Source organism: Phacochoerus africanus, chromosome 14 (genome assembly GCF_016906955.1).
Source record: "Phacochoerus africanus isolate WHEZ1 chromosome 14, ROS_Pafr_v1, whole genome shotgun sequence".
NCBI lineage: Eukaryota > Metazoa > Chordata > Mammalia > Artiodactyla > Suidae > Phacochoerus > Phacochoerus africanus.
This window is the reverse complement of record NC_062557.1, coordinates 42,149,486-42,162,598: the sequence shown is the minus strand read 5'-3', so window position 1 is coordinate 42,162,598 and position 13,113 is coordinate 42,149,486. Positions and strand designations below refer to the sequence as shown.

The following is a 13,113-nucleotide window of genomic DNA, read 5'->3' as shown; positions in this document are numbered from 1 at the left end:
TTTTTTTTTTAAATTGCCAACATGGGTTGTTTGGATCCAGGCTGGAGCTCGTGGCTGGGAAAGAGAGTGGGGTTCGCCCAGGCCCCATCTGTGCTTTTCCTGCCAGCCCTGAAGAGCTGCTATTCTCTCCACCATCACTAATATGACGGACGAGCCCACGAGGAAGCTTTATTTTCCCACCCCCATCTCCCAAGAGGGTTTTCTACATGACCTGTCCCCAGGTGGCTTCTTGCCAAATTAGCCTTGACCTTGAGTGCGGGCGGACACGCTTCTAGTAGAAAGTCAATTGCATCTGCTATCTTGGTGGGCAGTTTAGGCAGATTTTCCTGCTGGGTGTGTTTACAGCTTGCCTGGCTTCTAATACAGGCCTTATTTACTGCCCGCAGGGTTACCTGGGGGAGAGAGCAGAGCGACCTGCTGATACGCCTGTTGGCTCGTAAAGGGGTTAGTCCCATCTCCCACTCTTTACACCTGGCTGGGCCCCTTCCACCGAGTCCTCCCCACTCTGCTCATTGTAGCGTCGCTCCGTGAAAAATGGCCCAACCGATCAGACTGAGCGTGTGAGGGATTCTACTGAAAAGTGCACAATTCCACAGTAACGCCACAGCCGAAGAACTGATTCACAGCCTCGGGTGGTTCCGCCATCCCGATGGCGACCTTGAATTACTGGCTCAACTTCCTCAGCAGAGAAACACTCAAACCAAATACACTCTTCCTCTGGGGCTGGACGTCACACACCCTGAGTAATATTTAGGTCACTGCTGCCTGGGCAAGTCTGGAAAAATGGTTCGTGTCCTGATTAGACAGGTACAGATTTTGTTTTAAACGACTGGCAAAGGAGGGACCCACAGGCTTTTTAAGGGGGGGGGGTCTTTCTAGGAGCAGCGCCGAAACAACGTGAAGTGGGTGAAACAACTCATTTCTCTGTCCAGCCTGAGGGGTCTCAGCATCAGCCTTACAGCTGAAATCGCACCTCTGGGTTCGGTGAGGGTCCCCGTGTCCTCCTGCCTGCATTTCTGGGCGCCCACGGAGCAACATTCTTAGCCTTGACTGAGCAACAGGATGGTCAGAGGAACACCTGAAAAGCAGTGGTCAGTCCCCGCTGCGAGAGATTCTGCTCAGTCCCCTGGATGTTGGTGTTTTAAAGCCCTGGGTGGTCTTCCCAGGTGCTGTGTTATTGCCGCACAGGAAAAAGCATCACCTTTCCAGGGAATGACCGGAAGAAGGTCTGCCTGCTTTGCCTTGGATAAAGTACTCTGGTCCCCTGGCTTGGTAGATGTCCGAGTTCCCCTGTATTTACAATTTAACTGATTAAGCTTTTTATTATGAGGAATTTCAGACATATACTAGAGAGAAGAGTTCCACAAGAATTTTTTTTTCTTCATTTTTTTTTTAAGGCTGCACCTGCAGCATATGGAAACTTCCAGACTAGGGGTTGAATTGGAGCTGCAGCTGCTGGCCTACACCACCGCCATGGCCACACAGGATCCGAGCCACATCTGTAACCTACACCACAGCTCACGCCAACACCGGATCCTTAACCCACTGAGCCAAAAACGCGAACTCCCCATATGGATTATTTAGAACTTTATAGCGGTACTTCATACAGGAAGGGCTGAGTCCCTGGAGGGTCACCAAGCTCACGAGAGGATGGAGGAGACAGGCATGCCCTGGGGCACCCTTGCTCACCCTTCGGACAGCGCCCCCCTTCTCGTCCATCTCTCATCTCTCTAATCAGTAGATACACACCAAGTCCTGACTGTGTGCTGGCCCCTGAAGACACAGCCCATATAAGACAAGTTTTGCTTCTGCCCTCACCGAGCTTGTAGTCTGGTGTGGAGATGACCATAAACTTGAACTACAGACTCATCATTGCTTATCCCTAATTCTGGGAAGAGCGCTGAACGTAAAAAGGGGCAGAAGGCTTTGGAATCACGTGGTGGGGACCTAATTTAGTTTCATCTGCTCTTGGGAGAACTGGGGAACACTTTTCTGGAGAAAGTGGATATTAAATTTAATATCCTATCTCACTCTTAACGGCAAGTAAAAGCACATGGCATAATAGTCACAGGTACCTGGGTATATAGAGGGAAGGTACGTTTCCTTCTGCCTCTATGCCCTGGCTTCTCATTCCCCTCCCTATAGGCAACCACAGCTCCACCTACCGTGTCTCAGTGTGGGCACTTCTCTGTATGAATATGGGCCATACACACATACAGGTACAGTCACTGAGCAGGGGGGACGTCAAAGCTAAACCCCAGCCTTTAACCATCTTAAAGGCATACCTTACATTTCGGGTGTAGGACTGGCAGTGATAGGACCATGGTATGTTGTGGAAGCCAGATGATACCGGACAGCCACTGACTCATGACCACGGTAAGAGTAAGGCGGCTGGCTGTAAATCAGTGTTTCATCATTTAAATAGTAGGTGTGACTTCAGAACATGGAAGAAGTCATTGCAAAACATACTGTTACACCAAATGCCTGGCTACGTGTTGGATGTAGCTGGTGTCTAGAAAATAATTTTTATTTTAAAATATAATTAGACCATGGTGGGCCTTTTTTATTGGAGGGGCACAAGTCTGTTTTTCTTTTTCTTTTCCTTTTTTTTTTTTTTTTTTTTTGGCCACAGCTTCCCAGGCCAGGGATCAACCTCTTGCCAGTTGAGACAACACCGAATCCTTAACCTGCTGTTCCACACAAGAGCCTCCTGCCTTTTTTTTTTTTTTTTTCCCTCAAAGATGAGAGGATCATCTAGACCATGTGCCAATCTGACATTTTAAACCAGTGCCATTACAGCTGCTATGCTGCCCCAGGGCAAAGACAGATGACAGAAGGGTTAAGGGTTGGGGTCATTACTCCGGCCCAGGGCCCTTCATTACCAGCTTATGTGGATGTTAACAGCAGCATAACACCCCCCACCCCTCAATCAAGGGTGCAAGCCCCAGAAGCCTTGGTAATTCTGTTCTAGGAGCAGCAACCCCAATCGAGATGAACTCCTGTGGCTGTCGAGTTCTCTCAGGCCAGTCATTTCCATGACTATCACTCTGGGGGAGCAGCAGTGGGCAACCGGGGGCGCAGGGGCACAGGGGTGGGGGGCAGGCAGTGAGGGCCAGGCCTTTCACCTCAGGGCAACCACAGCAGGCTACAGCTAGGGAGAAGATAAGCCAAAGGGCAGCCATCCAGGTGGGGGAAGAAAAACGATTCCTGTTGCCTTAATCCTCTTTTTAATAATAATCATAAAAAAGACCGGTTTCAAGTGAGGCATGAAGGTCCCCAAGAATCACAAACGGGCCCCAGGCCTGTCTAGGCCTCAGGGTGAAGGGAGCGGCCCCTGCTTGATCCAGCACCTGCCGAGGGAGCAGAGCCCAGGGGCTTGCAACCTGCGGCCGGCAGCTCGGGGAAGGGCAGGTGTCGAGCGTGGGGCGGGCGACAAAGGACAGGGAGGAGGGGGAGGGGAGAAAGGATCGAAGGGGAAGCGGGGCGGGGTGGGGGGGGGCGGTGGGTGGGGGGGGGGAGAGGGGGGAGGACGCGGGGATGGAGCGAGACAAAGGGAATCTGCAGCGCCCGGGTGGGCTGCGGCGGGGGAGGCGGCGCTGAGCCCAGGCAGCCGCTTTTAGCTCCGCCGCTCCCGCGGTTGCCATGGCAACGCGGGCATTAGCGATGCCATCTGACATTAAAATGCCGCCGCCGCCGCCGCCGGAGTGGGGCTGCTGGGGCGGCGGGTGGAAAATGTGCGCTCACACTCACGCACGCCCACCGAGGGGCCGGGGCAGCGCGGGCCCCTTTTAGGCTCTAGTTTTATGCATCATTTATCGTGGCCCCCCTTCCAGTCCGCCCTCCCTCCTTCCGGCTGTTTTTGTTTGTTTGTCTTTCTAGAGAAGGTGATGATTTGGGGCTTAGATCATCTGTTGGCATATTGATGAGCTCACTGGGTAGCTGAAAGGGAATGGGGCTCCGGCTTGGGGTGAGCTAAGGGTGTGTGACTAGTTGAAGACAAAAACATCAAGAAATGGACTCTTTGGGCAAACAGGCTTTCTTTTTTCTTTTGCTTTCTTTCCCTTTTTCCCCCAAACCAGGGCTCGGCATTAGCCAGAAACAGTTAAAAGGAAAGGGAGGAGAAAGGGCTCTCCCCTGCAGACACGTGAAACAGGATTAGTGGAAACCCAGAAGACCAGCCCCGCGGGACCGTCCTGCTGCAGTCTGCCGCACGCACGTGACAGCTTTCCTGCTCAGATTCCTGCTCCAGAAAAATCAATCCGTGAACCTTTTTTTTTTCTGGTACTTGAAGCCCGACCCCGTGGTATTCTCTCTCAATCTATAGTTCAGCACCAACAGGGAAAAGCTCCTGAAACTGTACCCTGAGGGTGGGAGCTGGCCTTCAATCGCCTGTGCAGCTGCTGAGCCCACGGTGGGACACAGGCAGGGGCGTCCCTTGCATGTCCCAGGCCACTGTTCACGGGTGAAATCTGTAGAGGGGACTTCCGGAGGCGGGCCTCCTGAATGCAACAGGGACCAGGGTGGCACGGAGCCTCGAGGCCTAGCCGTGAAGGCAAACACAGACAGCGGGTGTGGTTGGGGAGTTTTTGAAAACTCAGCAAAGCGTGGGCAGGTAGATATGCCTTCTGATCCACCAGGTGAAGTCTCCCCTGTATGACACATCTCTCCCGGGCCTGGAGCATCATACTTGGTAAGAAAATAAAGACGGATGTTGATGAATAATAGGCGTGTGACAGGGTGGTGTGGGCTGGCAGGAGCTGGCTCCCAACTGCTCTGCTCTCAGCTGCCGGGGTGAGCTGTGGGATTCCCAGGAGGGAGAAGGCACCGTCGGACTGGAGCACCCTTTCCTGACCAACAGACCTGGGTCTGTCTATCTGGACGGGGGCTGTGTCCATTGAAAGAGCCCTGTGTGCTTGGTGATGAGCTAGGAAGCCACTCTGCTATCCCAAAGTAGGAGAGGTGTCTTCTCAGCCAGGCCTTGCCACAACCGGGGACGGGAAAACCCCCAGTAAAAATGGGAAATGCGAACTGTGACTGTTCCCGCATCCCAGAATTCTGACCTAGGCTTAGTTGAAGAGGACTGGCCAAGTACACCTTCCTGGCAGGTGGAGACTAGGGAATAGAAGGAGGAAGATGCTGAGAACGCACAGCAGGGAATTAGCCCCCTCTGCTCAACAAGGTCCAAGGACCACACACTGTCTTTCTTCCCTTTCTTTTCTCTTTCTGGCCACGCGTGTGTGCGGCATATGGAAGTTCCCAGGCCAGGGGTCGAAGCAGAGCTAAATCTGCAACCTATACCACAGCTCATGGCAATGCTGGATACTTAACCTCTTAAGGGAGGCCAGGGATTGCACCCGCATCAGGTGGCTCATTACCGCTGAGCCACAGTGGGAACTCCACAGACCACACACAGTCTTTCAACAGACAGATTGAGAAGACCAAACCTTGATTCTGGAAGCTGAGCATTCTAGAACTGCGCCTTAAGACAGGCTTAAGGGACCTTGAGGGTTGCTTTAAGCAGGGAAACGTGTAAAACATTCTGGCCAGAAGGCTTCTCTTGATTTCTCCCAGGCCTCTCCCTTAGGGACAGATGGACCGTGCCTCCCCCTGGTGTTACAGCATCCTGACGGCGGAGAGGTTCTTCCAAACCATGACAACCAACCTACTCCTTAGAAACACACCAAAAATAGGGATGAGAGCACCCAGGCGCTGCGCGTCGTCTCAGTATCTAAAATGAGTGTTCCGATGGTGACACGAGAGCGGTCCCCCTTTGGAGGCCAGCTTTGTGCGCTATAGGCCCACAGATTCCCACACAGTCATGAACACGCTGGAAAGACCTCGGAGGAAGCTGAAGAGGACTTTTCACGGCCTCATAGAAGTTGCTCCTTTGCTTGACTGCCAGTGCTTCAAGGAATATTTAACAGATACGAATGCGACGAATGCCCAACAGTTTCAAATGATTTGGGAAAACCTTAAGTGACTGAGACTTGGGCAGAGGTGGGGCACGGAATTGCTTCTTGGTTCCCGGAACCCTAACCAGCCGACCCGGATGAAATACATCTCAGTTTCCCTGAATTATTTCACATATTCATGCCTAATAAGATGTACATATGCTCCAGGAGCCAATGCTATTTTTATTCTGGAGTTAAAGGAAAAACTAAAAGTGATAAAGATAATATCAGCTATATTCTCTTCCTGGGAGAGTCCCCCTGCCTCGCCATCCCGACTCCCATGTCCCCTCTCGAGGCCTGATGTCTCTGAATCGTGAGCGGGAAGAACTGAGCTTAGGGTTAGAAAGTCTGGCCAAAAAGCAGGTCCCCCGTGAGTGATCAGAATGAAAGAATTCAGCCCCAGACCACCCTAATTTCTTGAAGGCCCGCTTAATTTTTGGATTTTTTTTCTTTAAATTTTTTGTCTTTCTAGGGCCACACCCACAGCATATGGAAGTTCCCAGGCTAGGGGTGGAATAGGAGCTGCCCTGCCAGCCTACACCACAGCCACAGCAACACATGATCTGAGCCTCGTCTGCATCCTACACCACAGCTCATGGAATGCCGGATCCTTAACCCACTAAGTGAGGCCAGGGATTGAACCTGAGTTCTCATGGATATTAGTTGGGTTCGTTACCCCTGAGCCATGACGGGAACTCCTTAGATGTTTCTTAAGATGAGTGAAAGCATGACAGGGCTCCGAGAGGGTACCGGGTGGACACGTTAAGCAGGTGAGACATGCGATTTCCTAAACAGACAGCAGAGTCCTGAGCGGCCGGGGTACAGAGCAAGAACCGGGTGATGCTAAGATCGGGCACAAGGTGATGCTAAGTGAGAGGCTGGGATGACCGGGTACAAAGGGGACTGGGGCACAAGGCCAAGGGGCAGTGCAAGGACACTAACAACAGGGAGAGTGAGGAAAAGCCAGAGCAGAGGCCGAGAGGTCCTGAAGCCAAGGCTGACTTATCCTGTGTTTGGGAGGAGGCTACACCACCCTGCCTGTCAGATCCTTAATCTCCGTGTCCCCAGCCTCTGCACAGCAGTGCCGTCACACACTCCCTTGCCTGCCTGTCGTGTGTAAGACTGAAGCCCAGACATGCAGAGGGCGGAGGGCAGAGGGCTTGCTCGTGGCAGGAAGAGAAGGAAGCGGGATGGTAGGACAGCAGGGGTGGGAGGGAAAAGAAGGGGGGGCATTCCGCACGGGAGTGGACCTTCTTTAAACTCCGATGACCCGATACTACTCAGCCATAAAAAAGAACAAAATCATGCCATTTGCAGCAACACGGATGGAACTAGAGACGCTCACACTAAGTGAAGTAGGTCAGAAAGAGAAAGACAAATACCATTTGACATTACTTATATCTGGAATCTAATATATGGCACAAATAAACCTTTCCACAGAAAAGAAACCCATGGACTTGGAGAACAGACTTGTGGTTGGAGGGAGTGGGATGGACTGGGAATCTGGGTTAATAGCTGCAAACTATTGCCTTTGGAGTGGATAAGCAATGAGATCCTGCCGTATAGCACTGGGAACTCTTATCTAGTCCCTTGTGATGGAGCCTGATGGAGGAAAATGTGAGAAAAAGAATGTCTATATGTATGTGTGACTGGGTCACTTTGCTGTACAGGAGAAATTGACAGAACATGGTAAACCAACTACAATGGAAAAAACAAAAATCTTTAAAAAAAAAAAACACACCAAAAAAACTCCAATGACCTCATTTTCTGGATAAGGGACTGGGCCCAAAGAGGTTGTGAACTGGGCAGGATCGCTTGGGTAGGTCGCAGCGGAAGTGAAACTGTCGCCCAGACCTCAGGTTTCTGACTCGGGTCCATTCGTCTAGTACCTGAGAGGAAGGGGTGGAAGGAGCAGTTATCACCGATAACTTGAAAGGGCGAAATGCAAATGAAAACCAGAAAAAACGCTCCACAGGAAACTGAGAAGACTCTGAAAATCAGTCCACGTGGCCTCCGTGACAAGCTGATAGAACCCGAGGCAGCTGAGCGGCAGAGGGCTAGTTCTGCAGGGGGACCGGCCAGGGCAAACCCGGACTGCTCCACTGCCAAGTCCTGGGGCATGGGGGCAACTCTCCAGAACTGTCTGGGCCTCAGTTTCCGCAATCATGAAATGGGGGTAACAGGAGTATCACCCTCATCTAGCATTTTGTGAAGGTCAAAAAAACCATGATCCATGGCAAGAGCTTTCTTAGCACAAGGCCTGGAGCAAAAATACTTGGTAAGTATTTGCTGATACCGTTATTATGATTACTATAGAGCTACCGGTGCCAGGGACAGTTTTGTGTTTCTCACTAGAAAAATTCAGTAAAAAAGATTTATTGGTGGTTTCTCTGAATGGGAAAGCCATATCTCTTTTCTTTGGGGCTAAATGAGTCTATATAGGAGTTCCCCCTCGTGGCTCAGTGTTAACAAACCCAACTAGTGTCCATGAGGATGTGGGTTCGATCCCTGGTCTTGCTCAGTGGGTTAAGGATCCAGTGTTGCCTTGAGCTGTGGTGTCGGTTGCAGATGTGGCTCAGATCCCGGGTTGCTGTGGCTGCGGTGGAGGCTGGCAGCTGTAGCTCCGATGGGACCCCTAGCCTGGGAACCTCCATATGCCCCAGGTGCGGCCCTAAAAACAAAACAACAAAAAAAGGGAGTAGACATACATGTATCTTCTAGAATTTCCCACCATAAAAAAAATGCCTCCTTTTGCTTTCGTCTCTGGTGGAGCAGGCTTCCTTTCAGCGTCAAGTTACGCTTTCCTCCACTGGTGAGAAAGTCCCAGTCTCAGTTTCGCAACTAAAAAAAGGGCTGCTTCTTAGCAGAGTGGCACGAACTCTCCCCACGCTCCCGGGGCCCAGGTGTAGGATGGAAACCAGGAGGGGGTTCTTATTTCCACCTTTCATCCCTTTTGTTTTCCTTGGGAAGTCACCTGGACTTGGATTTGAGCTGAGATCAGGAATTCTCAGTCTGAAAGGGTTCAGGTACTGCCGTTCGTGTTTTGCGATCTGTCAAATGGGTACCGTGGGGGCCAACCGATTAATATGAATGGAGAACGAAGGGCGGGCTCTGGGGGTCCAGGAGCCGTCTCTTGGGTGCTGCTTCTCAGACCACTGATCCAGTGGCCCAGAGATGACCCTCCTTTCTCTCCTCCCCTGCCCCATGTGGAGTCCTGGGGCGATCTCATTTAGAGGCCTGGCTCCTGAAGGGTTTTGCATTCCTGGTTATTTTTAGCCTCACTGAGTGGAACTGTTCAAACGCGGTGGCCACATGGCATGCAGCTGTGCAAAGCAGCTGCCGTGCTCTGATTTCTCATCCCTATTACTGGACATTTCTTGTTAGGTGATGTCTAAAATTCCCTGTATTTTTGGTTGCAGGTGATCTCAAGAGCTTTTTCACCCTGGAGTCTTAGGACATCAGATAACCTGCTCTAGGTGGGATGAATCCAGAACTGGAAAGGGAGACTGATTTCAGCTTTCGGGACTGCAACTGCTTTGCTCCGGAACTCTCAGGTCTGGGGCGAGGGACAGTGCGGCGGGCTCTGGTTGTGACGGCTTCCTTAAGGCGCCCCCCTCCAGCTTTCCAGTGTGGGAAAGGGGGCCACTGTCTCGTGGGGTCTCAGGAAGAAAGCAGAGAAGATGAGGGAGCTTGCCTCCTCCACGGGACTGCAGCTAAAATGTACAAGAGGCTGTCAATTGCAAATGTACGACTCCGCTGGAGGCCGGGGAGAGCTGGGCTGGACCTGCTCTCCGTCTTCTCTGCCCCCATCCACGCTTACCTCCCTGTCTGTCCGTCATGCACTGCTTAGTCTCTTGGTTCACCCACCTACACCCACCTGCCGTGACGCTTTGGCCTTTAGGCTTTTTGTACGTGCTTTTCCCACCTGCAAGGCTCTTGGTCCGTTTTCCATACTAACTTATTTGTCATTTGATTCTCAACATCAGCATCACTTTTGGAAGTCTCTTCAAGACAGAGTTAACAGTCTCTTTGATGCGCTTAACACACTAGGTGGTAATCGCCTGTTTGATAATCCAGCCCGCCTCCAATACACACACACACACACACACACACACACACACACACACACACGACTGTAAGCCCCTGGGCCGTGGCACGGTCTGGTTTACTGTTTTTATTTATTTAAGATTTTTATTTTTTTCTATTTTAGTTGATTTACAATGTTCTGTTATGCTTTACAATTGTATCTCCACTTCCTGGCCCAGCACATAGTAGGTGCTCTGTATTTGCTGGATAATGTTTCAGACTCCCTAACAACTCCCTCTTTTTTACTCCCCTCCTATATTCTTTATAATGTTTCTTTCTTTTCTTTCTTTTTTTTTTTTTTTGCAGCACCCATGGCATGAAGAAATTCCTGGGCCAGGCATCAAACCCGAGCCACAGCTGCTACCCAGGCCATGGCAGTGACAATGCCCGATCCTTAACCCGCTATGCAACCCTATATACTTTTCAGACCATCTCAAACGCCTTTTCCTCACATCAATTCTCTAAGCCTTCTATTGCCTCAGGGTATCTATTCTGATCAAGTCCTTTGTTGGTTCTGAGTTTGAAAAAAAAAAATCTTCACTTGGGCATATAGGTATGAAAATGTGATGCTGTAGACGCCTGGACAGTGTCTGTGTCTAAGAGAAAAACATCAGAGGAAGCTGGGGCTGGGTATTTGGGAGGAGCTAGAGACTCTTCTTCTGGCTCCTGGTCATTCTCCTTCACGAAGCCTTCTTTTTTTGTGGGCTGCTGAGTCTGGACCCCTATTTTCAAGGCATAGTTCTGCTTGACAAGGAGACAGCACAGGTTTTCAGCCAAGAAAAATCCTCCATTGATCATCTGGAACTGGTTTTCATTTCCTTCCAGGAGAATTCTTCCCACAGAGAGGATGTGTTCAGTTGCTTACTGTCCCCACAAAGGTCCCCTCTCCTCCCCACCCCTGACCTTCTGCTCCGGGCAGATAGGGACCGATGCCAGGGACAGCAGCTATCAGCACCACCACGGGCTTCTCTACGATGACTTTTCACAGGGCTCTTTTTCATCCTTTTATCATGAGTGTCTTTCCCCGGCCCTCGCCATCAAGTGGTATTTTTCTTTTTTTTTTTAAGGTTTAAAGAAAAATGGAATAGAAAGAACAGAGAGCTCCCATGTATGTCCCAGGCCACACCCCGTGGTTTCCCCCCTATGACTAACATCTTGCCTCGTGTGGTCCACTTGTTACAAGTGATGAACCAATACTGATACATGACTCTGCATGAGGTCCACCGTTTACAAGGAACTCATTCCTTGTGTGGGCCCGTCTGTAGATTTTGCCCAATGTATAAAGTCAGGCATCCACCATTAGAAGAGTTTCACGGTCTGAAATATCCTCTGTGGGGTACCAGCCCCTGGCAAGCACTGACCTTTTCACCATCTACATAGCTTTGCTTCTTCCCGAATGTCACAGAGTTAGACGCATGACATTTCAGACTGGCTTCTTCCGCTTAAAAATATGGACTTGAGAGGCCTCCATGTCTTTTCAGGACTTGAGAGCGCATTTCTTTTTTTTTTCTTATTTATTTTACTTATTTTCTTTTCAGGGCTGCACCCTCGGCATATGGAAGTTCCCAGGCTAGGGGTCGAATTGGAGCTACAGCTGCCGGCTTATGCCACAGCCCCTGCAACGCTGGACTCAGGCTGTGTCTGCGACGTACACCACAGCTCACTTGGCAACAACGAGGCCAGGGGTTGAACCCGCATCCTCATGGATGCTAAGCCGGGTTCTTAACCTGCTGAGCCACAATGGGAACTCCCTAATTTTTTAAAGTATAGTGAATTCACAGTCGAGTGGTGTTTTAAGCAGCAGTATACATGGCGTTTATGATGACAGCACACACCTCTCATGACCGCAACACAGTATTTGGCATAGGATTCAACTTTTTGCCTGAAAAAAACCTCCGTCCAAACACAGGGCTTCAGAATGACACCAAGGGCATCAGAAGCTGCACCTGGGGCTGCCAGAGCTGCCCCGTAAGCTGCGGAGATAACAGGCTGGTGGTGGCCACCCATGTGGGGAGGGCTCATGTGGCCGTCTGAGGGGTGTGGGCAAGATAGGTGGTGACCGGGTGTCTAGTCTGTTGAGGTACTGCTGGGCACTGTGGACTGGGGGCCCAGGATCTGCTTCCTGCCCTCACCGACTTGACACGGCCTCATTCTTGCGATGCCTGGCAGACAGGCAGAGGCAAGACATTGCCTGTGCCCATCAAATCTAAGCAAAAGCGCAACAACTCCACTCTCAGGGCAGCAGAACTGGCCTACGTGGATTTACCCAGTTTAAGGCTTGTGCCTGTCTTGCCCCATGGACCAGTGGCTTGGGGGAAGAAGGCGGTCTGATCGGAGGAGCTGTTTCATGCCCTCTGCCCTCGGGAAGGCTGGCTGAAGAACACCAAGAAACCCGTGGCTACTGCAGGGGGCGGAAAGCACGCAGGTAGAAAGCACAGGGCAGTGCTGGGAAGCAGGGCTCCTGAGACTCAGGAAGATGGGGGGAAGGGAGCAAACGCTTCTGCAGAACGTGGGGTATGTGTGTGGGAATTTGGGGATGGGCAGCAGGGTAGGCTGAAGAACGGCCCCGCAAGAGAGAGTCACATCCCACTTCCTGGGACCCGCGGCTGTTACATTACACTGCAAAAGAGGACGTCGCAGATGGGACCACCTGAGGCTCTTGAGATGCGGAGAGTATCCTGCGTTATCCTGGGGGACCCTGAATGCCCTCACTGGTGTCCTCATAAAAGGGAGGCTTGACAGACAGGAGCGAAGGTGATGTGATCGGGGGGGCTGGGGGGTGGGGGCAAAGCTTGGAGTGACGAGGCCACAAATCGAGGGACACCTGCAGCGCCAGAAGCTGGAGGAGGGCAAGGAGCGGCTTTTCCCTGACCGCCTCTGGACGGAGCTCAGTCCTGCCAGAATCACATCAGTGATGCTGATTGCGGACCACTGGCCTGAAGATCTGGGAGGAAACGGCTTTCTGTTGTTGCAGCCACCAAGGGCATGGGTATTTGTTACAGCGGCAACGAGAAACTAAGATACAGGTTAGGGAGACGTGCCATTTGATGGGATTTCTGACTCTGTTCCAATGAGC

At 51.3% G+C, this 13,113-nt stretch overlaps 1 protein-coding gene and 1 long non-coding RNA gene across 3 annotated transcripts in view; one reads left to right on the top strand and one right to left on the bottom strand.

The window, feature by feature from the left end:
- MYO1D (myosin ID) overlaps positions 1–13,113 on the bottom strand; it is a 370,077-nt gene that overhangs the window by 28,481 nt on the left and 328,483 nt on the right. The gene's annotated exons all lie outside the window — the stretch shown is intronic.
- Positions 7,658–11,492, top strand: LOC125113753 (uncharacterized). The gene is made up of 3 exons (XR_007131580.1): positions 7,658–8,229; positions 9,371–9,505; positions 10,344–11,492. It is a non-coding gene; the product is annotated as an uncharacterized LOC125113753 (long non-coding RNA).